Source organism: Schistocerca nitens, chromosome 5 (assembly GCF_023898315.1).
Source record: "Schistocerca nitens isolate TAMUIC-IGC-003100 chromosome 5, iqSchNite1.1, whole genome shotgun sequence".
Classification (NCBI taxonomy): domain Eukaryota; kingdom Metazoa; phylum Arthropoda; class Insecta; order Orthoptera; family Acrididae; genus Schistocerca; species Schistocerca nitens.
Genome location: NC_064618.1, coordinates 18147226 through 18173526, shown reverse-complemented (window position 1 = coordinate 18173526; position 26301 = coordinate 18147226). Strand labels below are relative to the sequence as shown.

The 26301-nt window shown below is 47.8% G+C and overlaps 1 protein-coding gene across 5 annotated transcripts in view; it reads left to right on the top strand.

The window, feature by feature from the left end:
• LOC126260117 (neurexin-1a) overlaps positions 1-26301 on the top strand; it is a 2420624-nt gene that overhangs the window by 1931631 nt on the left and 462692 nt on the right. The gene's annotated exons all lie outside the window — the stretch shown is intronic.

Sequence of the window (26301 nt, the reverse complement as noted above, 5' to 3'; positions counted from 1 at the left end):
TTCTGTTCTGTTGTTGCTGCGTGGCCTGTTGTGGTGATTTCGTGTTCCCCGCCCTGTGTTTGCGTGTACGTCTATTCCTCCTCTGGGCTTGGGGTTCGGGGCGTTCTTGTGTGGATGTGTTTTCCTGTATGTGGTGCGTTTCTTCGCAGCTCGTGATTTCCGGGAGTGGGGTCGTGTTGTTTGGGGGCATAGGTGTTGGTACCGATGCTAGTTGGGTTTCAGGTGTTGTCTGTAGCTGTTGTGTGGCTGTTGCAGCGGTTGTTTCACGTGTGTGTGTAGGGCGCTGAGGTTCCGCAGCCTGTGCCGTTCCGCCAGGGCGTGCAACCGTGGCAAACGTTACGCCGTTCCTTACTGGGTTCGGCGCTGGCCTTGGGCGTGGTATGTCGTACAGTACCCTGCTTTTTTCTTGTTTTCTCTTCAGCGCCTGTTTGTATGCATTGCACTGTCTGAAGTTTGCCGCATGGGGCCCACCGCAGTTGGCGCAGCGTCGCTGGTTTGGCTGTATTTGTGTGCACGTGTTGGATCTGTGATTGCCAGCGCATCCGCGGCAGCGAGTTGCCAGGCCGCAGCGGAGGGCCGAGTGGCCGAACCGCTGGCAGTTGTTGCATTGTTGGGGGACGTTGGGTGGTTCGTATAGTTCTACACGTACGTCCATCCGCAGAAAGCTCTTTATCTGCAGGATGGCGCGGGAATCAGCCGTGTCGGCTAACTCAACCATGTAGTGTGGTAGCGGTGCGTGTGTACGGAACCCTGTCATCCGGGAGGCACTTTTACAGTCGAATCCCAGATAACAAAGGGCCGCGTGTACTGTCTCGTTGGGGGTGCTGGGATCCACTCCCTTGATCACGTACTGCTGGGTTCTCTCGTCCAGCGTTCTGTACGTGTAATGTTCGATCTTCCGATCTTTGAGGAAGGTCAGAAGATCTTTGTATTCGTTGTCTGTGGCAACGTACAGTGAGGCCCTATCCCCCGAGTACTTTGCGTGTAATGTGCTGTTTATGTGCCTCTCCGCGAATGCAGTGTTAAGGGCACTAAGGTTCCCGTAGTTTTGTATAACAACTGGGGGGAAACCAGTCTTGTGTTGTGTGGGCACTGTTGTGGCTTTGTGTGCTTTGTTGTTGTTCGCCACAACTGTGTTTGCGTTTTGTTGTGTGTTAATGTTGCTAGCCTGAGGTGAGCTAGTGGGTGTAGGCAACAGCGCCTTTCGGTTGCCTAGCGAGTTTGGTTGCTCGCTTGTTTGTGCTGGTGTTTTTTTGGGTCTGCGTTTTGGGCCCTCCACCTGCCAGGGCTCTGTGTAATGGTTTTCTGTCTCCACATCCGCCGTCGCTGCCTCGATCTCTTGAGGCTGCGGCGTCGGTGGGAGAATGGTACATGACTGTCCAGTGACAGGTGAGTGTATCGTGATGTTCAGTGTACTTGTTTTTGTGGGAGAGACGTCCGCCCCGAAAAGTTCGGTGATTAGCCGGCGCGTCTCAAGCTGCTTTTGCGCTTTCGCGCCAAGCTGTTGAGCGTCGCCAGCCGCTCCCTTGCCTTCGGTAGCGGGCGGGGCGCAAGTTCCGGCGGGTGCAGTCGATACTCGCGCCTCTTGTGTTGCAGCCTTGCTGCGGGTGACAGCGGGGGAAGTGCTAGTAGCGTCCGCCATCTCGCACTTAGGATTATTTATTGGGTGGGAAGGGGGAAACGACAATTTTACTTTTCTCGAAAGGCGAGAGAAGTGTTGCTTGTTCCCTATGGAAGTGGGTGGTCCCTAATTTACGCTAACATGCGCTGTTTGTGCAAGCGCGGCACCTAAAGGAGGTGCGGAAGAAGAATGGCCTGCAGTACGCGGGCTTGGTCCCGTGAAGGAGCCCTGGTACTGCCTCAGAGTCCCTAAAAGAACGTGACAATCACGTTGGGGGCGTTGGGTAACCGGAGGCTACCGGGAGCTGCGAGCCGAAGCTCTTTTCGCGGCAGTCCGCGACTGGTTGCGCGGCTTTGCGTCGAAGGGGAGCAGGCTCAACCCTTCGTCACTCAGCCGGTTGCCGCTGGGCGGCTGCGCCGGGAGCGGCTGATGCGCACTCCCCGGGCGCTGCCGGGCGACTGGCTGCGGAGCGCTGGTAGCGGCCGGCTGGCGCGCGGCCGGCTGGAGGGGGTAGCGGGCGAGCTACGGCTGCTGGCGGTCGTCGGCTGCGCTGCGAGGTCCTCTCCGCTCGGCGTCCACGCGACGACTCGGTGGAGCCGAGCTTTTTTTTTTTTTTTTTTTTTTTTTTTTTTTTTTTTTTTTTTTTTTTAATTTTTTTTTTACTGTTTCATTCCCACACCTGAGAGGTGGTGGGCGGGCTACTGCAGAGCTACCAGCTCTATTTAGCCTTAGCTTATGTAATTCTGTTGGGGCTCTGTTTATTTTTTGGTCTGGGGTAAGTGGAGGGAGTTTTTTCTCCCAGTTGGGAATTTATTTGCAGGAACTTTTGGGGACAGCTCCGGTATTCACCTTACAGCCTAAGGAAAACCTGCAAAACCCGGCTGGAGCTGCTGGTTGTTTGCAACCTTCTGCCTTCATTTGGTTGAACCTATCTAGGTTTCCATTGCTTGATATACTCGTACTCCCTCGAGTATGGAGGTCGTCTCAGTGGCACGGCCGGCGTTGTGCTGGGGCCACGTTCTTGTGCGTCGCCTAGTATTCGTCGTATTCCGAGGTCTTCTACCTCTGGAGAGGGAGGTCTCGGAATGAGAGGTTTGCTGCTCGTTGTGATCTTATGCAACTTCCATGGAGACCTAGTGGGCTCCATAGCTGCCATTTCGGTTTGCGTGCCGATGGACTCCGCATCCGCCGTCTCGGTTTGGGCGCCTCGATGGCGCTTGTACCGCTTGGACGACGTCTGGGTGCCCTCTTCGACACGCACGCAGATTTCCGCGGGGATGGTTGATGCGCCGTCTGTGGTCTGGCTGGCGCGGTTGATCACCATCTTCTTCTTGGTGGTGTCCTCTGTTTGTGTGGCCGCGGATGCGCTGCTATGCGTCGTCGGCCTCTCGGTGTTATCTTCCGTTTGCGTGGCCGCGGACGCGCTGCTATGTGCCGTCGGCACGTCACGTTGCGAGTGGAGAGCCCATGCTTCCCTTAGCAGGAGGCAGGCAGCTTCCATCTCCGCGTGGAGGGCCATCCTGAAGCGTGACTCTGCTTCCTCCATCCACGCGTCGATGTTGCTCTCTCCGCTGCTACGTGCGGATAGGCGTCCCTCCTGCTCGCGCGAAGGGCCCCCCCGTCCACCTCTGCCACTGGTGGGTGGAGGGGCCGGCCGAGCGTTGTGGCGGGGCGCTGCTGCTTTGTTCGTCAGCTCTTGGGCTTCAGCGCTGGCGCGCTTCCGCCTCCTTCTCCTCCGTTTCTTCGTGGCCGTCTGCTTCTCGTTGCGGCAGTCTTCTGTGTGGACGGTAAATGCCCGGCATCCTCGCCAGCTGGCAACATGGTCGCCGCCACAGCGTGCACATGTTGGCTTGTCGTCTCTACACAAAGTGCACTCGCGGGTGTCGTGACCGCCACCGCATTTGGCACACTTTGCTTCGAAGCGGCAGTGCTTTGCCACGTGACCCTCCCTCTGACACTTGAAACACTGAGGTTTCGTGTCGAGGTCAGGCGGAAGTGGCTCGATCGTTACGTCGAAACCTGCCAGGGTTGTTAACCCGCAGATTCCGACGTCTTTGCTGCCTTCTTGGCTGGAGTCGACTTGATGTGACTCGACAGCTAGGATGAACAGTGGCGGCCTCTCCTTGTTCGTCCTGTTGTGCAGCTTAACTATGGCATCATAGTTATGGTGCAACAGGGCTTTACGCACCGCGTCGGTCGTCATGACCCATGGTAGCCCCCTTAGTAGGACTTTCCGCAGCGGTTTCTTCTTGTATGTAGTGGTTGGCTCCGTGAGGTACGGTTTCAGCCTATCGCAGAGAATCTTTCGATCCTCCTGCGATCGTGGCTGGATGGACAGTGCGGCGTCATTGTCCAACATCTGCACTTTTGGTTGGTAGCGCAGCTCCATTGCCACCTCGTCGTATGTCTCCACCCAGTCTCGACCCGTGTAGCGTATGCACACAGGGAGAACTTGGGCGGTGGGTCGACAAGATGATGGTGCTACCAACTCTTCTTCTGCGCGGGTAGACGGTGCTACGGAGCAGCTGCGTCGGTCTGAAGAGACGCTGCGCTCGCTGCCGTCCGACCGGAGAAAGTCTGCGCGAGTTAGCATCTTAGCGGGTGAGTTGCGCTTCCCGCGTTTCCCTTTACCCATGGCGAGTGCGGCGTCTCTTCACGACAATTTGCTTTGGAGCAACACGACAATATTGCCGAGCTCGCGGGCGCAGACTATATGTACCTGGCGCGCCAACGTCCGAGGGCTTCTCCGCGGTCATTTCCGGTGCGGTTCTCCTCTTGCTACCTGCGACGGTCGTTCGCTGCAGTACGGGAAGCCAGGATCCGTTGACCTTAAGGCTTTCCTCTTTCTTGTTCAAACTGTTCGCGTGTTTTTGTATTTCTACAGCTTCTCTGAACAAGCGCGTGTGATAGTGCTTCTCTACAGCCAGAACTTCCGTGTCGGCGAATTGTATTACATGGTCGGTCTCATTCAGTGCGTGCTCTGCCACGGCCGATTTCTCCACCTGCCCCAACCTGCAATGTCGCGACAGATGAACCACTCTTTCCTATAGTTCTCCCAATAAACCGAAGTGACTATTTGCCTTCCCTACCACAGTTTTCACATACTCGCTCCACCTCGTATCGCTTTGCAACGCTACGCCCAGATATTTAAACGACTTGACTGTGACAAACTGGACAACAGCAATACTGTATCCGAACATTACTGGTTTGCTCTTCCGCACTAACTTAAATTTTTCCACATTTATGGCTAGCTGCCATTCATCACAGCACCTGGAAGTTCTGTCTGAGTCGTCCTGTATCCTCCTACAGCCATTCAACGTCGACACCTCCCCGTACACCCCAGCATCACCAGCAGACCACACACACTGCTGCCCACCCTGTCCGCCAAATCATTTACATACACTCCTGGAAATGGAAAAAAGAACACATTGACACCGGTGTGTCAGACCCACCATACTTGCTCCTAATACTGCGAGAGGGCTGTACAAGCAATGATCACACGCACGGCACAGCGGACACACCAGGAACCGCGGTGTTGGCCGTCGAATGGCGCTAACTGCGCAGCATTTGTGCACCGCCGCCGTCAGTGTCAGCCAGTTTGCCGTGGCATACGGAGCTCCATCGCAGTCTTTAACACTGGTAGCATGCCGCGACAGCGTGGACGTGAACCGTATGTGCAGTTGACGGACTTTGAGCGAGGGCGTATAGTGGGCATGCGGGAGGCCGGGTGGACGTACCGCCGAATTGCTCAACACGTGGGGCGTGAGGTCTCCACAGTACATCGATGTTGTCGCCAGTGGTCGGCGGAAGGTGCACGTGCCCGTCGACCTGGGACCGGACCGCAGCGACGCACGGATGCACGCCAAGACCGTAGGATCCCACACAGTGCCGTAGGGGACCGCACCGCCACTTCCCAGCAAATTAGGGTCACTGTTGCTCCTGGGGTATCGGCGAGGACCATTCGCAACCGTCTCCATGAAGCTGGGCTACGGTCCCGCACACCGTTAGGCCGTCTTCCGCTCACGCCCCAACATCGTGCAGCCCGCCTCCAGTGGTGTCGCGACAGGCGTGAATGGAGGGACGAATGGAGACGTGTCGTCTTCAGCGATGAGAGTCGCTTCTGCCTTGGTGCCAATGATGGTCGTATGCGTGTTTGGCGCCGTGCAGGTGAGCGCCACAATCAGGACTGCATACGACCGAGGCACACAGGGCCAACACCCGGCATCATGGTGTGGGGAGCGATCTCCTACACTGGCCGTACACCACTGGTGATCGTCGAGGGGACACTGAATAGTGCACGGTACATCCAAACCGTCATCGAACCCATCGTTCTACCATTCCTAGACCGGCAAGGGAACTTGCTGTTCCAACAGGACAATGCACGTCCGCATGTATCCCGTGCCACTCAACGTGCTCTAGAAGGTGTAAGTCAACTACCCTGGCCAGCAAGATCTCCGGATCTGTCCCCCATTGAGCATGTTTGGGACTGGATGAAGCGTCGTCTCACGCGGTCTGCACGTCCAGCACGAACGCTGGTCCAACTGAGGCGCCAGGTGGAAATGGCATGGCAAGCCGTTCCACAGGACTACATCCAGCATCTCTACGATCGTCTCCATGGGAGAATAGCAGCCTGCATTGCTGCGAAAGGTGGATATACACTGTACTAGTGCCGACATTGTGCATGCTCTGTTGCCTGTGTCTATGTGCCTGTGGTTCTGTCAGTGTGATCATGTGATGTATCTGACCCCAGGAATGTGTCAATAAAGTTTTCCCTTCCTGGGACAATGAATTCACGGTGTTCTTATTTCAATTTCCAGGAGTGTATATGGAGAACAACAGCTGTCCTATCACTTTCCTGGGGCACTCCTGAGGAAACACCCACCGTCGAGGACAGCATGCTGGTTAAGAAGTCTTCGAGCCACTCACTTACCTGTCAACTGATTCCATATGCTCGTACCTTCGTTAACAGACTACAATGGGACATCGTGTCAAATGTTTTCCAGAAATCTAGAACTACCGAATCTGCCAGTTGCCCTTCATCCATAGTTCTCAGTGTATCGTGCGAGAAAAGGACAAGCTGAGTTTCGCACGATCGATGCTTACTAGAACTACGCTGATTCGTGGACATAAGCTTCTTAGCCTCAAGAAAGTTCATTATATTCGAACTCAGAATGTGTTCAAGGATTCTGCTGCAAACAGAAGTTAGGGATATTGGTCTGTAAGATTGCGGGTCCGTTCTGTACCTTTCTTCTATACTGGAGCTACCTGCGCTTCTTTCCAGTCGTTTCGGACTTTGTGCTGGCGAGAGATTCACGATAAATGTAAGCTAGGTATGCCAGTGCCGTAGAATACCCATTGTAAAATCGAACTGGGATTCCATCCGGACCTGCTGATTTATTTCTTTTCAAATCTTTACGTTACTTCTCTACGGCAAGTATGTTTATTTCTAAGACGTCCTTATCATATGATATCCCGCGATCAATATTAGTGAGGATATACAAAGTGAATCACGAATAGAGATTTCAAAATTACATTGAAAATATCGATGTTTCGTATATAAATAGTATCGATATTCATATGCTAATTATATACTCTCGTTTTATCAATAATATTGACACATTTCCTGAACGTATCCCTTTCATAATTACATATTGCTTATACTTATACTGGACAATGGATGTGAGAAATCACTGTTTTCTATACGCAACATACGAGTAACATCATTCCTGTGAAGCAACATTGATACTGCGTATTACCTGAAAAATGATAATATTGCTAATTTCATATTACCGTTTTCAGTTAGGAGGAATAATCCTCTCATAATTGCAGTAATGTACGTTGAGTGAAATTGCTCTGACCCTTAAGCTTCCTTTGTTTTAAAAGAAGTGAAAATATTAGAATTTTTTATATGAGATAAAGAAATTTGCGACAAAAGAAATTTGCGACAAAAATTTTCTGTAAATCAATAATTACAACTATTTCACTCAACAAACTGAAATAATAACAAATTCCATTTTCAACTCCAGCAACTTCTTTGAAATGAGAATCACTACTTTTGGTATATGGTCAGTCCGACATTAGTGGTATCGACATCATACAGACGATTTATCGAGTAGTCGAAGTATCGCTCTTAAAAAAATTGGCGCCTCTCCAACCGCTTAACTCGGACGACAGAAATATTCCTTACACAGTTCTAAATATCGAAAAGAAGCTTTGATAAATTGGTAACTCGCAGGTGGGACGAGTAATTTTCTGTACTGGTGACTTTGCTATCGTTATCTCTCTACAAACTGAAACAAGTGTTTTTTTTAACGGAACCATATAGAGTACTTAGTAATGCCATTCGAAAGATCCGCGAAAGAGGAGTTCAGCGGTGCAACGTTTGTTAAGGTTTGCACTAGTATTTCCGCAAAAAAAAAAAAAAAGAAGGGAGGAAATGTTACAAACAGAGAGTATGAAAACCTGTAATAAGGGACAGTTGGGCTGAAATCACACTTATTCACAGACGTAAATATGATTTAAATAAAACTCAGTGTTTAACATACCACCCTCTTACATCGGACTAAAAAGTATAAAATAATTCGATCTAACCCCATACAGAATCCTAACGCCATAGATATAGTGCTGAAAATTTGTGATTGTGAACTTTTAATAGCTATCAGTGGACTCGTTGGATCTAAAATGAAGTACGTGGGCTGCATTCCACAGATACTGATCAAGATGTGAACTCTTTACGCATCACTTGTGTATCGCATGCGCCTCACGTTGTTTTTTCCTTTTTTTTTTTCTTTTTAAGGCTTCAAAGTATTTGAATAGCTATTAAAAATTCAGTCACAAATTTTCATTACTATCAGTATGGGATTAGGAATGTGTTTGGGGTCAAGGGACTTTTAGTCCTGTTTAAATAAGTGGTACAGTAAAAATAGATTTTATTTAAATCATTATTTTCTACTTTTAAGTCGTGTGCGAAATGTTTCAATCTGTTTCGAACATTTTGAAGAGATTACAGCAGAGACTGTGTAAATTTCAAGTTTTATTTCAGTTTATCGTCGCCTTAGTCGAGCGATACGTTGCTTCCTCTTATGTACGTCTCGTGGAAGGTTAGTGAAGGTAGAGTTAGGGAGATTGGAGTTCGGGCGGGGCTTCCCGGCACTCGTCGTTCTTGCCGCGAATCATTCCCGCAAGCGGCCGGCGAGGAGGGGGCAGGGCACAAAATTATTATTATTACAAATGCAAATTGAGCACCACACACTTACTGTGAATTAAAATCTTTTTAACGAGGGAACCACTATTTCATTAGAAAGAACATAAATAGAACCATTAAAAGTTACAAGATAGGTTACACAACTTAGGTACTTTTTCAAGACTCGTTTAATTTTTATCTAAATGCCCTAACAAACACGTTGAAAATTCTTTAGTTAAAAAACAAAGACACAACAGTAAACTTTACAAACGGTAGAAGGTAAAAATACCAAAAATACTGGGCGGAATACATACGGAAGTGCTGCTAGTAAGGCGTGATCACCGACTCTCCTAGGACTGGTCGAGGCTTGCAGCCGACATGTCGAGGAAAGCAGGCGCACACGGGCTCCGGCCTGGCCGCGCAGGCGAACGCGAGCGACCAGACTATGACTGACTTCCGGTCGCAGTTAAGTCTGGGAGCAGCGAGGCTCCGACCTACGGATGAACCGTCGCCGAGAGCGACGTCTGGAAGACGCGACCTGCCGCACCTGCAGGTGCGGGTACACCCCGCTCGATGCGTTTACGCTGCTCCTCCTCACTCGGCCAGTGAGCTCCGGACAGAGTCCTTCCGTGCCAATTGCCTCGCAGCCCAGCCACACCGCCAGCGACATCTTTCGGCGGCAACCATCAGAAAACCGCCTCCACGTGGTGATCCAGCCTGCTCTGCCTCAGGACGTCTGGAAGACGCGACCTGCCGCACCTGCAGGCGCGGGAACGCCTCGATCGGCGCGTTTACGCTGCCCCTCCTCACTCGCCCAGTGAGCTCCGGACAGAGTCCTTCCGTGCTGAGCGCCTCGCAGCCCAGGCACACCGCCAGCGACATCTTTCGGCGGCAACCATCAGAAAACCGCCTCCACGTGGTGACCCAGCCTGCCCTGCCTCAGGACGTCTGGAAGACGCGACCTGCCGCACCTGCAGGCGCGGGAACGCCTCGCTCGGCGCGTTTACGCTGCCCCTCCTCACTCGGCCAGCGAGCTCCGGACAGAGCCCTTCCGTGCCGAGCGCCTCGTAGCCCAGGCACACCGCCAGCGACATCTTTCGGCGGCAGCCATCAGAAAACCGCCTCCACGCGGTGACCCAGCCTGCCCTGCCCCAGGACGTCTGGAAGACGCGACCTGCCGCACCTGCAGGCGCGGGAGCGCCTCGCTCGGCGCGTTTACGCTGCCCGTCCTCACTCGGCTGCGAGGTCCGGACAGAGCCCTTCCGTGCCGAGCGCCTCGTAGCCCAGGCACACCGCCAGCGACATCTTTCGGCGGCAACCATCAGAAAACCGCCTCCACGCGGTGACCCAGCCTGCCCTGCCTCAGGACGTCTGGAAGACGCGACCTGCCGCACCTGCAGGCGCGGGAGCGCCTCGCTCGGCGCGTTTACGCTGCCCGTCCTCACTCGGCTGCGAGGTCCGGACAGAGCCCTTCCGTGCCGAGCGCCTCGTAGCCCAGGCACACCGCCAGCGACATCTTTCGGCGGCAACCATCAGAAAACCGCCTCCACGCGGTGACCCAGCCTGCCCTGCCTCAGGACGTCTGGAAGACGCGACCTGCCGCACCTGCAGGCGCGGGAGCGCCTCGCTCGGCGCGTTTACGCTGCCCGTCCTCACTCGGCTGCGAGGTCCGGACAGAGCCCTTCCGTGCCGAGCGCCTCGCAGCCCAGGCACACCGCCAGCGACATCTTTCGGCGGCAACCATCAGAAAACCGCCTCCACGCGGAGACCCAGCCTGCCCTGCCTCAGGAAACCAAAGACTACCCCACATCGCAGCAGCACAGACAGGCAGACTCACGAACCAGGCGCCACATATTGACCTCGCAGCACGGCTGATACTGGAGGCGTATTCAGGAGGACGACGGTTCAAATTAGCGTCCGGTCATCCAGATTTATAGGCTTACCGCGATTTCCGTAAATTTCTCCACGCATATGCCGGGTTGGTTCCTCTGAAACGGAACGGCCGATTTCTGTCGCTATCACAGAGACATTCCGAGCTTGTGCTCTGTCTCAGATGACCTCGATGTCAACGGAACGTTAAGTACTAATTTTTTATCTGTTTTTCCGCACGCCAGACGAGAAAGCGGGTTAATATTGCAGTGTCATCCAGTTCTGAACTACCTTGAAAGATTAGAGTATCTAGCTCATCATGAAAGTAATTTAAAATCAACTGCAAAATTTCGACCGAATAATTAAATAGACAGACGACAAAGCGACCTAATAAAACGTATCACTAAAGTGGGCTGCGTTGTTTCCGGCACAGTACGGGCCCCAAAGTCAGGCGTGCGGGCGGTCTGTGTGCCCGGCACGCAGTGCGTAGTCGTGCCGCTGCCTCCGCCCCTCGACACTTGTCGCCGGTGGACGACACCCCGCCTCCGCCCCCGGTCGCGTGTCGTGCATTCGGCGCCAGCGGCGCTCGTAACCGCAGAGCGTAGGAGTACACGGAGCGGCCTCAGGGCTGCGCGAGGTGTGTCCAGCTTCCCCTCCATCTGGGTACCCACAGCCGCCGAGGTACCGGTCGCCCCGCGCAAAACTTATGGCACAGTAGACGGGGACTGAAATTTCGTGTCATCCGATTTGCCTTTAAAAAACTGTTTTACGTTGATGAAGCAAATCTACGTCTTCTCAATAAAAGTCTTAGCTTTCGCGTAAAAAAAAAACAAACAAACGTAAAAACCATTGTTGTGGGATTCGCGCGTGTCCTGCGCTAAGCACTCTTTGTCATTCGATTTTTGGAAACTATTCTGTAAGAAGAAATTTCCGTTTCTTACAGCCACACATTGCAGCTTGATAATGAACTCATTTTCTTTTCGTTACGGCCTATAGTTCATGTGATACTTCGAAGTAAATACTACACTGCGCATATTTTGAAAAGTTTGCAGAGAAAAATGTAGTCGCTGGCCAGTTTAAGTTTGGTTGCTTTTAGGACATAGGTTTCCGCCTAAGAAATTGTGGAAGGAGGATCATGTCTGTTTCCCTTCCAGAGAATATATATATATATATATATATATATATATATATATATATATATATATATATATGCTGCCGATATTAGTCGAAGCTCGAAATGAAAGAAAAACTGAATGACACGAATAGACACCCAGAGCCTTCTTTCACGTCTATGCTTCCTGGTTTCAGGAAACAACGTTACCTGTATTACTGAATTTATTCGCTCACTTATTATAATTTCTCTGCCTCGTGATCACTGGGTGTTGTGTGATGTCCTTAGGTTAGTTAGGTTTAAGTAGTTCTAAGTTCTGGGGGACTGATGACAATAGCTGTTAAGTCTCATAGTGCTCAGAGCCATTTTGAACTTATTATAATCTGTTCACTTTACAATTTCCGTTTAAGCTGAGTACGCTGCGAACTGTTGACACGTTCTGCTATTGATTATTTCAAATGATGCACGAGCGATATAACAAAATCTTAACACGGTCCCTGAACTGTAATTTGTATAATTGCAGGAAATAAAAGACACATTCTGTTAACCAATGTCCGCAGAAAATCAATCGAAATTAACAACAGGAAAATGCAACTTGTTTTACGGCTGCACAGTGCAGCGTAGCTGTGCGTGTAGGAGACATCACGGTACTTCCGGTCTTCATGTGCCGGCCGAAGTGGCCGTGCGGTTAAAGGCGCTGCAGTCTGGAACCGCAAGACCGCTACGGTCGCAGGTTCGAATCCTGCCTCGGGCATGGATGTTTGTGATGTCCTTAGGTTAGTTGGGTTTAACTAGTTCTAAGTTCTAGGGGACTAATGACCTCAGCAGTTGAGTCCCATAGTGCTCAGAGCCATTTGAACCGGTCTTCATGTGTTCTGGAGTAAAGCGTAGGAGAGGAAAAAAAAAAAAAAGTGAAACTTGTGTTACTGCAGCGACCGTGTAGTATAATATTAATACATTCTTCTAGAGAGAAGTGTACAAAATTAAGATGAAATTGTTGTTTTACGACGTAATAATTGGGGGTTCAGATCAAAGTTTTACCTTTCTCCGCATCTTTCTGCTTTCCTCTCACTGTTTTAAGAAAGGGTGGACGCCACGCTACAATATCCTCCGTGTCAACCAGAGCTGTCCTATTTTCACATTTGTTAAAACGAAGGAAGCCTTTCCGTTTTTGTTCTGGACTGAAGTGAAGTACGTTACTCATGAACACTTCCCCATATAAGAATACTCTACGGTAATGTATATTTGCGTGATGACTGTCAATTTCAGCAGACCTTAGAATACGCAGAAGTAGCAATGCGCTACGAGTATAACATGGCTGTACAATGCCAAGGCAAATGGTTCACTCGTGTACTCTGGAGTAGTGTCGGACGCTTTAGCCGGCCGAAGTGGCCGAGCGGTTCTAGGCGCTACAGTCTGGAACCGCTACGGTCGCAGGTTCGAATCCTGCCTCGGGCATGGATGTGTGTGATGTACTTAGGTTAGTTAGGTTTAAGTAGTTCTAAGTTCTAGGGGACTGATGACCTCAGCAGTTAAGTCCCATAGTGCTCAGAGCCATTTTCGGACGCTTTTGGTCCCGTCTGCATGTAAACAAACTTTAATTCTGCGTTCTGCCATCGGCAGTTACTTGAAAAGTAACAAATCGAAGCAAACCGATAGAAAGGCGAGTAAAGAAGCAGACACGTGGAAGACAGCAGCGCGACGCGCTCTCTGGCCCTTCGCCACGGATGAGGTGGCTCCACTACGTCCGGCGTCGTGACCTTCCCTTTCTCGGCAAAGAATCGCCGTTTGCGCTCTTCTCACGCCACATCTTGGAAGCCGTGCATCTAGGCACTCAGCCACGTGCAGTATTTCTTCACTCCCGGATACCACTCAGCTCAACACGAAAACCAACGCATATTACTGAAAGTGCGTTCATGTAAGGTACCCCGTTATGTCGGTCTGTTGTATAATTTAGGATCACGTTTCATGCTACCATATTATGACATTCCTGTATACCGAAAATCTCCTGTGTATGAACGAAGAGAGGAGCTCGCTGTGTTCGCCCACGAGGCCCGGGAAGCGGCAGCCGTTCAGGCTGATGCCGCACTCGTCGACTACCGCGAGGTGCTCTGCTCGACACAGCGCCGCGAAATGGGGCGCGCGGAAGGTTAGACTAGCAGTGTGGTACGGCTGAAGACTCTTCAGCAAACAGCAACACAGGATGTGGAGTGAAGCATTCAGATGTGAAAGTAATTTCAGCCGTACCTCAAAAGGAGTTTTACAGAATGTTTACTTTTCACACTATATAGGGTGATTCAGATGTCAAGTCCCATACGACAAAATCTAGACTGGTGATTCGGTAATCTCGGCTCACAAAAAGTCCTGACAGAAACGACCATCCGAAACGAAAAAGTCTAGTTGACGTGGGCTTTACAGTGCGCGCCTTAAAAACTATCGAGCACTCCTTTGTCTTCGCTACTCTGAAAAGTATCTCTTCTACTGAACAAGAGCTCGTAACACAGCTTTCAGTAGAAGAGGTTCGTATCACAGTATGGAAATAAGTGCTCATGCCTCTTGGTGTATACACTTTAAAGGCTACGGTCACTATACTGTTTCGCTTTTAACGATCTTTCCTATCATATCCCTGAATACGGCTTTGTCCGGTCGACCAGTGCTATTAAATCATCAACGTACACTTTGTCCAATGGGACGTGGCTTTTCAGTCACCATGCATATAAAAACCATATTTACAACTGCAACGAGGGTTTCTTGGTACGGAGAAAGCGGTATGTTATATCACACGGGAGTCATCGACAGATGTGGAAGTAGTTTCGGGAGTCATCAGAGGAGTGTGTTGAGGCCTTGCTGTTCATGTTGTACGCTAATAACCTGACAAGCCGATGTTTATAATCGTCTCCGATTTTACGCAGACGATGCAGTTATCTATAATAAAATGGCGTTTATAAAAAGTTGCACAAACATTCTGTCAGATCTTGATACTATTTCAAAAAGCATGCAGACCTTAGAAACGCACTTTAAACGCTGATAAATGTAAAACTACACACTTCACAAAACGAAGTAACGTAGCATTCTATGGGTAGAATATCAGTCGGTCATAACTGGAATCGGTCAACTCCTACAAACACCTGTTTGTAACAGATTGTATGTATGTGAAAGGGAACGACCGTGTAGGCTCGGTCGCTTGTTAACTAGGTTCATTGGTAGGATACCAGGAAAATTCAGTAATCTTCTGTACAATCTGGCCAAAGCTCAAAAACAGGCTCATGTCAACTGGTGTAAAGAAATGTCGAGGAAACGCAAACCCCTTATACAACAGCGTAAGAGGACACGTGATGGTACGAAAGAAAACGGCTAGAGTCAACTACTTCGGTCTTCTGAGATGAACCAAAACCAACCAAGCTGTTCGTTCGAGAAGCAGTCCCACGATACTGGTGGCTTGTTTCCTTTGTTACACTTGCCATGTCCCGACCATTCCTGTGGGAGATCGAAAATCAGGTACTGATCAATGGTAAACAAGTCTGTTTGCCTCACGTCATCGATATTAGGAAAACAGCAGAAAACGTCGCACCATTCTTCGTCGCAATGACGTACCACATGTCATACGGAATTTGAAACAGCTGATGATTTCAAGGAGAAAAACAACCGAGCGATGTCTCGTTGCCAATATTCAGCTGATTTCACACCTAATATCTTTTTGTTCCTGAGCTTTCCTGAAATGGGTTCACTATTCAGCATGATTACCAAGCAGTGATAAAACACGGACTTTTTACCCCAACACTCATAAAATAAAATGATTAACAGCCAAATCATTACGATTAACAATACACAAAAGATTATCATATAGATCTGATGTGGATAATAAATAGTTGTCTCCTCTAGAAAGAAGAACTCTTGAAGTAAATACGGTCTTTATCAGTACTTTTCTTATTACCTTGAAGGTCAGTGTGGCGGCTTCGTCTCATTGCTCCGTGACTGGACTGGCGCTTAAGTACGGGGTACGTGTACGTATTTGCCTCGGTATACTTGCAGCCACGTGGCAGGCGGCAGTAAGCTGTCGCACCTCTAGAGGAAATGCGGGCGCCGCTGCAGTTTCACACGGAAACAAAGCGGTGTCGACACTGCCTCGCGGAATGGTCACGTCTAGTGTCGCCTGCGGGGTCAGTACTTCGGTTACTCCCCAGACGTGCCAGTATTGATGGTGGGTGCAGTGTCCCAGTACACAAAGTTTGTAAGCAGCGATTTTCATCAGCTAAAGAAAGTGTTGGATCCTTCCCAAACCTGTTTTTGGGATACCAAAGTCCAGGGGAAAAAATATTTCTAAAATTGGATCAAACGTTTGCAAAAGGGTATAAATTTTAAAGGGAACTATTTTTAGAACCAATAAAACGATTTTCACGAAAATATGTTTTGCTTTCGTTGCTTTTGCAAAAACTTAAAAGAGGTGACCCTCGCAGCTTGTGGAATAAGGGTGCGGATAACACGGGGAGAGCACGAGATCTCGACGGCTACCCGTGTACCGCAGCGAGTGCAGGGGAGCACACCACCACAGTGAAACCCAAAGCACGCAGTTTCACTTGTTTGACACTGTGTGTGCACATTTGTAGTTAAATATGAGGTCAACATTTTGATCCCGGTTTGTAATTTAATGCACCGAGTTACTTCAAATGAATGTGATCTAACTGTTCTCGAATTCGATAATTCGTGGAATTCCCGGTCGAGGAATTACGGTAGAGAGCTCCTTAGCTTGCCATCTCGATGAATCACTGTTGCGACACGTTGTACAAACGCCTCCGACAGTGAGGAGTGATGGCCGCTGTCCGCCACCCGTGAGCGGCCCGCGGCCCGGCCGGCGGCAGCCGGCTCTGCTGCTGCGCTGCTCACGGTTCCTCACCACGTCCCGCACAGCATAACTGACGTGAAAATGGTTAATGTTCTCAGCAGTGTATTTTTGTATGACGTTTACTCTGAGAAACCTTGTTACCAATCACCTGCTGCAACGATAACATCTGCGAGTATTCGTGCCCTAAAGAACTATTTTTTACAACCTTTAGGATAATGTTAACATACCTTTCTGCATGTATTGAAATCAGCTGACTATGACCTTATAATTAAATTAGCCTGGACAACACAGAATCATTCCTGGCACCAGCTTTATGGTGCCCTATAAAGAAGTTCTTGATAGCTCTTTTTAAACGGTCCCTTCATTTCGAGTGATGTTATGCACCGTTACTAATAACCTTAAGTTGGCGAGATTTTAAATTCTTACCCTCGTCCCTTCGCTCCTCGTGCTGCAGTTCTAGGAAAAGTTGTGCAGCTCACATAATAAAAGGTACAGAAAGGTGGTTAAAATCCGAAATGGAGTGCAGTAAGATTTTTGGGGTAAATCTAACAGTATACCGACAGGCTGAGGTAATGGAAAGCGGAGGTGGTATGTTCATCGTAATAGTAAACAAAGATGGAGCTGCATGCGAGACTATTTGGGCAAGAGTCAGTATCAGGGGTGGGCATAAACGAATTGGGCCTTTGCATGGACCTCCAGAGTCACCCACATATGTGACAGAAAACTTAACAGAAAACCTCAACTCGCTAATACGAATGTTCCCCAGCCATACTGCTGAGGCAATTACAGTTTTATACATAGAACCATGGACCTTGCCGTTGGGGGAGGAGGCTTGCGTGCCTCACCGATACAGATAGCCGTACCGTAGGTGCAACCACAACGGAGTGATATCTGTTGAGAGGCCAGACAAACGTGTGGTTCCTCAAGAGGGGCAGCAGCCTTTTCAGTACTTGCAGCGGCAACAGTCTAGATGATTGACTGATCTGGTCTTGTAACACTAATCAAAATGGCCATGCTTCGCTGGTACTGCGAACGACTGAAAGCAAAGGGAAACTACAGCCGCAATTTTTCCCGAGGGCATGCAGCTTTACTGTATGGTTAAATGATGATGGCATCCCCTTCGGTAAAACATTCCCATTCGGATCTCCGGGCGGAGACTACTCAAGATTTCTGGGCAAGTGAATACAGGGTGGTTGTTGTTGTGGTCCTCAGTCCTGAGACCGGCCCGATGCAGCTCTCCATGCTACTCTATCCTGTGCAAGCTTCTGCATCTCCCAGTACCTACTGCAACCTACATCCTTCTGAATCTGCTTAATGTATTGATCTCTTGGTCTCCCTCTACGATTTTTACCCTCCACGCTGCCCTCCAATGCTAAATTTGTGATCCCTTGATGCCTCAAAACATGTCCTACCAACCGATCCCTTCTTCTAGTCAAGTTGTGCCACAAACTTCTCTTCTCCCAAATCCTATTCAATACCTCCTCATTAGTTACGTGATCTACCCACCTTATCTTCAGCATTCTTCTGTAGCACCACATTTCGAAAGCTTCTATTCTCTTCTTGTCCAAACTGGTTATCGTCCATGTTTCACTTCCATACATGGCTACACTCCATACAAATACTTTCAGAAACGACTTCCTGACACTTAAATCTATACTCGATGTTAACAAATTTCTCTTCTTCAGAAACGATTTCCTTGCCATTGCCAGTCTACATTTTATATCCTCTCTACTTCTACCATCATCAGTTATTTTACTCCCTAAATAGCAAAACTCCTTTACTACTTTAAGTGTCTCATTTCCTAATCTAATCCCCTCAGCATCACCCGATTTAATTTGACTACATTCCATTATCCTCGTTTTGCTTTTGTTGATGTTCATCTTATATCCTCCTTTCAAGACACTGTCCATTCCGTTCAACTGCTCTTCCAAGTCCTTTGCTGTCTCTGACAGAATTACAATGTCATCGGCGGACCTCAAAATTTTTACTTCTTCTCCATGAATTTTAATACCAACTCCGAATTTTTCTTTTGTTTCCTTTACTGCTTGCTCAATATACAGATTGAATAACATCGGGGAGAGGCTACAACCCTGTCTCACTCCTTTCCCAACCACTGCTTCCCTTTCATGCCCATCGACTCTTATAACTGCCATCTGGTTTCTGTACAAATTATAAATAGCCTTTCGCTCCCTGTATTTTACCCCTGCCACCTTCAGAATTTGAAAGAGAGTATTCCAGTTAACGTTGTCAAAAGCTTTCTCTAAGTCTACAAATGCTAGAAACGTAGGTTTGCCTTTCCTTAATCTTTTTTCTAAGATAAGTCGTAAGGTTAGTATTGCCTCACGTGTTCCAACATTTCTACGGAATCCAAACTGATCTTCCCCGAGGTCCGCTTCTACCAGTTTCTCCATTCGTCTGTAAAGAATTCGCGTTAGTATTTTGCAGCTGTGACTTATTAAACTGATAGTTCGGTAATTTTCACATCTGTCAACACCTGTTTCTTTGGTATTGGAATTATTATATTCTTCTTGAAGTCTGTGGGTATTTCGCCTGTCTCATACATCTTGCTCACCAGATGGTAGAGTTTTGTCATGACTGGCTCTCCCAAGGCCGCCAGTAGTTCTAATGGAATGTTGTCTAATCCCGGGGCCTTGTTTCGACTCAGGTCTTTCAGTGCTCTGTCAAACTCTTCACGCAGTATCTTACCTCCCATTTCATCTTCATCTACATCCTCTTCCATTTCCATAATATTGTCCTCAAGTACATCGCCCTTGTATAAACCCTCTATATACTCCTTCCACCTTTCTGCCTTCCCTTCTTTGCTTAGAACTGGGTTGCCATCTGAGCTCTTGATATTCATACAAGTGGTTTTCTTCTCTCCAAAGGTCTCTTTAATTTTCCTGTAGGCGGTATCTATCTTATCCCTAGTGAGACAAGCCTCTACATCCTTACATTTGTCCTCTAGCCATCCCTGCTTAGCCATTTTGCACTTTCTGTCGATCTCATTTTTGAGACGTTTGTATTCCCTTTTGCCTGCTTCATTTACTGCATTTTTATATTTTCTCCTTTCATCAATTAAATTCAATATTTCTTCTGTTACCCAAGGATTTCTACTAGCCCTCGTCTTTTTACCTAGTTGATCCTCTGCTGCCTTCACTACTTCATCCCTCAGAGCTACCCATTCTTCTTCTACTGTATTTCTTTCCCCCATTCCTGTCAATTGTTCCCTTATGCTCTCCCTGAAACTCTCTACAACCTCTGGTTCTTTCAGTTTATCCAGGTCCCATCTCCTTAAATTCCCACCTTTTTGCAAGGTTATAAATACAAAAATAGGGGTAAAGCAGGAGTAGCTTTAATAATGAGTAAAAAATAGTAATGAGGGTAACCTACTACATACAGCATAGTGAACGCATTACTGTGGCCAAGATAGACACGAAGCCCACGCCTAGTACAGTAGTACAAGGTTATATGCCAACTAGCTCAGCAGATGACAAAGAAATTGATGAAATGTATGATGAGATAAAAGAAATTATTCAGATAGTGAAGGGAAACGAAACTTTAATAGTCATGGTGACTGGAATTCGATAGTAGGAAAAGGAAGAGAAGGAAACGTAGTAGGTGAATTGGAATGGGGGTAAGGAATGAAAGAGGAAGCCGGCTGGTAGAATTTTGCACAGAGCATAAATTAATCATAGCTAACACTTGGTTCAAGAATTATGAAAGAAGGCTGTATACATGGAAGAGGCCTGGAGATACAGGAAGGTTTCAGATAGATTATATAATGGTAAGAGCGAGATTTAGGAACCAGATTTTAAATTGTAAGACATTTCCAGGGACAGATGTGGTCTCTAACCACAATCTGTTGGTTACGAACTGTAGATTAAAACTGAAGAAACTGAAAAAAGTTGGGAAATTAAGGAGGTGGGACCTGCATAACCTGACAGAACCAGAGGTTGTAGAGAGTTTCAGGGAGAGCATTAGGGAACGAGTGACGAGAATGGGGGAAAGAAATACAGCAGAAGAAGAATGGATAGCTTTGAGTGATGAAATAGTGAAGGCAGCAGAGGATCAAGTAGCTAAAAAGTAGACGGCTAATAGAAATCCTTGGGTAACAGAAGAAATATTGAATTTAATTGATGAAAGGAGGAAATATAAAAATGCAGTAAATGAAGCAGGCAAAAAGAAATACAAACATCAGAAAAATGAGATCGACAGGAAGCGCAAAATTCCTAAGCAGGGATGGCTAGAGGTCAAATGTAAGGATGTAGAGGCTTATCTCACTATGATAGATACTGCCTACAGGAAAATTAGAGAGACCTTTGGAGAAAAGAGAACCACTTGTATGAATATCAAGAGTTCAGTTGGAAACCCAGTTCTAAGCAAAGAAGGGAAAGCAGAAAGGCGGAAGGAGTATATAGAGGGTCTACACAAGGACGATGTACCTGAGGACAGTGGATGTAGATGAAGATGAAATGGGAGATACGATACTGCGTGAAGAGTTTGACAGAGCACTGAAAGACCTAAGTCGAAACAAGGCCCCGGGAGTAGACATCATTCTATTAGATCTACTGATAGCCTTGGGAGAGCCAGCCATGACGAAACTCTACCATCTGGTGAGCAAGATGTATGAGACAGGCGAAATACCCTCAGACTTCAAGAAGAATATAATAATTCGAATCCCAAAGAAAGCAGGCGTTGACAGATGTGAAAATTACCGAACAGTTTAATACGTCATGGCTAATACTAACGCGAATTCTTTACAGACGAATGGAAAAACTGGTAAAGCCGACCTCGGGGAAGATCAGTTCGGATTGCGTAGAAATGTTGGAACACGTGAGGCAATATTGACCCTACGACTTATTTTAGAAGAAAGATTAAGGAAAGACAAACCTACGTTTCTAGCATTTGTAGACTTAGAGAAAGCATTTGAAAATGTTGACTGGAATGCTCTCTTTCAAATTCTAAAGGTGGCAGGGGTAAAACACAGGGAGCGAAAGGCTATTAACAATTTGTACAGAAAGCAGATGGCAGTTATAAGAGTCGAGGGGTATGAAAGGGAAGCAGTGTTTGGGAGTGGAGTGAAACAGGGTTGTAGCATATCCCCGATGTTATTCAATCTGTATATTGAGCGAGCACTAAATGAAACAAAAAAAAAAAAAAAATCTGAGTAGGGATTAAAATGCATGGAAAAGAAATAAAAACTTTGAGGTTCGCCGATGACATTGTAATTCTGTCAGAGGCAGCAAAGGACCTGGAAGAGCAGCTGAACGGAATGGACAGTGTCTTGAAGGGAGGATATAAGATGAACATCAAAGAAAGCAAAACGAGGATAATGGAATGTAGTCGAATTAAATCGGGTGATGCTGAGGGAATTAGGTTAGGAAATGAGACACTTAAAGTAGTAAATTTTTGCTGTTTGAGGAGCAGAATAACTGATGATGGTAGAAGTAGAGAGGTAATAAGTAGGCTGGCAATGGCAAGGAAAGCGTTTCTGAAAATTTGTATGGAGAGTAGCCATGGACGATAAATAGTTTAGACGAGAAGAGAATAGAAGCTATTGAAATATGGTGCTACAGAAGAAGGTGAAGATTACATGGGTTGATCACATAACTAATGATGAGGTACTAAACAGAATTAGGGAGAAGAGAAATTTGTGGCACAACTTGATTAGAAGAAGGGATCGGTTGGTAGGACATATTCTGAGGCATCAAGCGATGACCAATTTAGTATTGGAGGGCAGCGCGGAGGGTAAGAATCGTAGAGGGAGACCACGAGATGAATACACTGAGCAGATTCAGAAGGATGTAGGCTGCAGTAGGTACTGGGAGATGAAGAAGCTTGCACAGGGTAGAGTAGCATGGAGAGCTGCATCAAACCAGTCTCTAGACTGAAGGCCACAACAACAAGAACAACAACGACAACAAGATAGAGATGACTAAAGTCATGGGATAGCGATATGCGCACATACAGACGGCGGCAGTGTCGCGTACACAGTGTATAACGGACCTGTGTGTTGGCGGAGCTGTCGCTTGTATTGAGGAGATCCTGGCGAAAAGATTTGCAACGTCATTATAGCCGCACGGCGGAAAGTAACAGACTGTGAAGGCGGGTTGGTTGATGGAGCTTCACACATGGAACATTCCACTTCGGAAATCGTTAAGGAATACAATACTCCGAAATCCACGCTGTCAAGAGTGTGGCGAGAATACCAAATTTCAGGCATTACCTCTCACCGAGGACAACGCCGTGGACGACGGGGTTCGCTCAACGACGTAGAGTTTTCAGTGATGACAGACAAGCAACAGTGCTTGAAATAGGGGTAGAAATCAATGTGGGACACACTACGAACGTATCCGTTAGGAGAGTGCGGCGCAGTCGGGCGTTAAAGGGCTACGGCAGCCGACGACCGACGACCGACGCGGGTGCCTGTGGTGAGAGCGCGACCTGGCCTGCGCCGTCTCTCCTGCGCTCGTGACCGTGCATGTTGGACGCTAGGCGACTACAGAATTACGGGACGGTCAGATGAGTCTCGATTTTAGTTGGTAAGAACTGACGGTAGGGTTAGAGTGTGGTTCAGACCCCACGAAACCGTGAACCCAAGTTGTCAACAGGCGATTGTGCAAACTGGTGGTGGTACCGTAATGGTGCAGGCTGTGTTCTCTGGTCCAACTGAACCGATTACTCACTGGAAATTGTTGTGTTCATCTTCTTGCACGTGATTTGCAGGCGTTCGTGGACTTGGTGTTCCCAAACAACGATGGAATTTTTATGGATGAGAGTGCGCCCTGTCACAGTCGTTCGCGACTGGTTTGAAGAACATTCTGAACAATTCGAGCGGATGATTTGGCCATCCAGATCGTCGGACACGAATGTCATCGAACATTTATGGGACATAATCGAGAGGCGAGTTGGTGCAGAAAATCGTGCACCAGTAACACTTTGGCCGTTACGGGCGGGTGTGGAGACAGCACGGCAGGGGACTTTGAGCGAGTTGTGGAGTCCGTGGCAGGTCGAGGCGCTGCGCCACACCGGACACGGCATTAGGAGGGACCGCACGACGTTTCTCACCTCATTGTAAACGCAGTGTGAGACAAGACGTCGTGCGGAACAGTACCAAATGCTTTCGCTGGAACTACTCAGAACAGATCGGCGTAACCACGCCGGAAATACGGTATTAGATACATTGGAAACAAAGTAAACTGGACCTTCTGAGAAAGTTCACATCGAAACTGGCATCAGTGACCACGAGCCAGTTATAGCGGAAATTATTACAAAATAGAAAATGGTATTGATTTACTTATTCTACAAACCAGATAAGAGGCAGTAGTGTCATAAGACAAGCTGGAAATTGTAACATTTAGCTGTGAGCAGGAGCGTGCAGAGGAACTGTGGTACGGATTTGGAAAAAAATAGTCGAGCAAGAATCAATTACTGCACAGTAGGTGTGAAACAAAGCATAGTGTTACAGACAGAGAGATAGTGAAAGAAACGCGTCTGGCTGTCGAAAGTACCGTGCGTGAAGCCAAAGACCACTCCCATTAGCTAAGAAATTTTGGTCATGCGTAAAGTTAGTATGAAGATACACACGGAATTGCAGGAAACCAAGGTGATGGTAACAAAGCAAACGATTAACTCAGTTTCCAAAAGTTCCTCTACAAAGTAGGCTCGAGTTTTGTTCGGCCCACGGGGGAGTTTGCCACGGAAATGCCGAGAAAGTTAACTTGCATACGCTTCGAGATAAGATGTCAACTATCCTTCGAAGGTCGTCTAGCAAAATTTTAAGAATCAGTTCTGAAGAAGAATCTAGCAATATTCCAGTGCAGGACGCTGTCTGTCGCTCCCCTGGTGGCGGCGAACACGACTGCGGACTAGTTGCAGAGCACACACTCGTTTGGTTCGCGCGCTGCGTGTGCGACTGGAACGGGAGGGAACCCAGCAGGTGCTCCAATGGCAAGTGCCCTTTGCCGTGCACTTCACTGCTGTATCTACAATATGGATGTAGCTGTAGGCAACGGTGTTGAGAACTCGTGCTTGTGTGTACACAGCGTAATCTAATTTTTCTGCGTAGCAGTTTCTTTCCGTCACTCCAATACGTCGTGAGCCGACGTTTGTGATTGTGAATGAAAGTTCTCACTCTCCTCCTATTTCACGAAGTCGAAAATTATGATTTAGAAAATATTTTATAATTCAAACTTCACAGGCATTTTGCGATTTTTTTTTCTAACCGTTAACCGCAGGCAAACCCTCGATATTATCTTGATTCCACTGAGATTAATTCGTGTAAAATCGTTAACAGGAGATGGCCTATTAAATTATATCAAGTGCCAACGGAAATTTGTGTCACGATTTCAACACGAATGTCCAGAAAATGGATTGTATCAAACATTCAGTAACCATTTCTCAAACAGGCAGTGGTGCTGTCAGTGGCCTCACGAAAATCCAATTATGTTCCTCGAAATAAAAATTATTAGTCTGTAAGCTCTCATTTCTCAAGTTCCTCACCACGCACCAAAAAAAGAACATACTTATTGATACGGTTCCACGAAGTGGAGTGGTTTCTCAATAAATATCACCAGTAAGAGAACATTACTCAGGGGCGGTAATTCGTGGATGCAATTTGGAATGTAAAAAGTTCTAATATTTGCAACATTCAAACATTCCCAGCTGCTAACAAGAAGCTACCGTAGGATTCGTACACAAAAAGCAACATCATTACAGGTGAATCAAAGGGGCTCAGAAACTAAGTTCACTATGCCGATTAAAATTATGATACTTCTGACAGATCCCAAACTACCAGCATCTCATCCGCAAGTATTTGTAATGATCAAGAAGTTTTGTAGAATACAACGGTGTGATACTACCGTGGATGGTATGTCGTTTCAAGTTCGACACCCTCAAAACAGGGGAATTAGTAAAAATTTGCTCACACAAATCTGAACATCGATCCATATATTCGTCCTACTCAGCGACTAACGCTCTGATTAATTGTTAGGATGAGCATTTTATCGATGAGGTCACACTTGTATTTTGCAAGCAGAAAAGCAACAGATCTTAGACAAATCACGATTTCGCTCGTCACCAAAGATCGTTTTTTCTCCTAGTGATTGAATTTGAATAACTGAGTGATTATCTACATTGAACCACTAACTAACGAATCCTACCCGAAAAAGAACTTGTGCTAGATGAGCTCGTGGGAGAACGTCTCGCTGACCACGTCGACACGGCCAGAGCGCTGCCTTCTGGAGTGTTCCCCGGCCCGCGGGCGTCAGCCTGCCACTCGCCGAACGCTCAGGGGGCGCCGGCCGCTCACCCAGTCAGGCGGCAGGAGGCACACCCAAGTGTACCGGACAGTGTTCCGACAGAGAAACCAGTCGAAATTCTCACAGCTTACTGTTCTAGTTTTTGCTTGACCAGTCGCAGTCCGCACTTTTTAAAAAAAGAGCGGGACGCGCGTTGTCCGTAGCCACGCCAGGTTGTGCCAGCTTATCTGGCCTGTACAAAGAAACAAGAAGATAAAGCTACCCTGGTTCCCCAGTTACAAATACACAAGTAATTACCCATTCGTGCGCACATTATAGGGTTCGTGCACGGTGGGTCTTACGGGGAGAGTATCGTTGTGTACTGCTTCATATAAAATGGTGAGGAGAGCTGTCGTCGTAAGGAAGCTGCACAGG